This window comes from Branchiostoma floridae, chromosome 1 (genome assembly GCF_000003815.2).
Source record: "Branchiostoma floridae strain S238N-H82 chromosome 1, Bfl_VNyyK, whole genome shotgun sequence".
Lineage (NCBI taxonomy): Eukaryota > Metazoa > Chordata > Leptocardii > Amphioxiformes > Branchiostomatidae > Branchiostoma > Branchiostoma floridae.
The window spans coordinates 24,558,627-24,560,026 of NC_049979.1; the positions used below are offsets into that span (position 1 = coordinate 24,558,627).

The 1,400-nt window shown below is 45.6% G+C and overlaps 1 long non-coding RNA gene across 2 annotated transcripts in view; it reads left to right on the forward strand.

The window, feature by feature from the left end:
• The first annotated feature begins 6 nt into the window (after window positions 1–6).
• Window positions 7–1,400, forward strand: part of LOC118423330 — a 2,169-nt gene continuing 775 nt past the window's right edge. Inside the window, exons 1-2 of one of the 2 annotated variants that reach the window (XR_004832022.1) lie at window positions 7–1,147; window positions 1,216–1,326. This is a non-coding gene — a long non-coding RNA (uncharacterized LOC118423330). Of the gene's footprint in view, window positions 1,327–1,400 lie in introns of both variants that reach the window. The other variant, XR_004832024.1, reaches the window with a different exon arrangement.

Genomic DNA, 1,400 nt, shown 5'->3' on the forward strand with positions numbered 1-1,400 from the left:
ACCAAGTGCCCAGCCTAGGTAAGAAAATGCTTTCATAAACATCAGAAGACATGTATCTATTAAGCACATGGGAATAACAAAATGTCGGAAACTCGTGTCCCAAGTCTCGTTGACACCTAGAGGTCTCTCAAGCGTAATTAAGGTCATTTGTTAAGAATTGATGGATGGGAATTGCAGACTGGGTGCTATAATGATAGGAAACATCAAAACGTCCGACTGGAAATGTCTTTCCCCAGTCAGGGGCTGCCTGTTGTGGCACTGGTCTCCTTGACACCTAGGGGGTCTGAAAATCTTAAAAATAATTCCCCACCCCTTGAAGTAAATGGTTTAGTCCGCCACCATTGGCCAGCTTGTGACGGCCCGCCTGTGTTGGCCCATGGTGGCTGGTACCAGGCGTAGTCCTTTCCCACATGAAACACGCTGCAAAATTTTGTTCAACAATTTGTCTATAACTCCTCAAACTGGACTACAGAATCACGCCATCTAGCGACTTCTGTATAAAGTCCAACCCCTGTGTTTACGAACTCCAGTTTACGAACGAATTGCTTTAAGTTGATGGCGCTTATTCGTTACCAAATAGGGTCATTTCAGACACTGGGGCCGTCGCTGAGTTTTCTGTCATTTTTTATGACATTTCAACACGTTTCAGAGCGTTTTTAATCGGCCGTATATTCTGCTGATAACCAGATGTTTACTTGCTACATGTTATAGATAGGAATTGGAAACAACATGTTGTAAACACACATGAAGGTAACTTTGCTTTTGATCTTTGACCCTTATTAATAAAGCAGATTGTCACCTGATTACCCCAATTATTGTCACAATTCACAATTCTTCGTTCAGCAAATCACATAAACGTTAATAGCGATATGGATACGAGTGGAAGAGTAGATGGCAAGGGCAAGGGCAACCAGGAGAGGGACTCAAGAGGCGGACTGTACCAATTTACGTGTGTGGGGAGAAGTATTACTGAAATCACTACTGCCTTCTGTCAAAAACATTTTGGCCAGTCGTGGCCCCAATGCGCATATGCAAGTTTTCTTAAATTACCTCGCTTGCCGTACACCCTTTGACTGGACCATCCTGACAATTATTAGCCCAAGGCGACAAGGACACGAAGGCAAGAGCTGCTGAGTTGTGGTAGGAGGTGCACTAAGGTGATGGGAAGAGTTGTGGGGGGAGGTGCACTGAGGTGAGGGATAGAGTTAAAGGAAGGTGCACTAAGGTGAGTGGTAGAGATACAGGGAGGTGCACTAAGGTGAGGGGTAGAGTTGTGGTGGGAGGTGCACTAAGGTGAGGGGTAAAGTTACAGGGAGGTGCACTAAGGTGAGGGGTAGAGTTGTGGTGGAGGTGCACTAAGGTGAGGGGTAGAGTTGTGGTAGGAGGTGCAATAAGGTGAG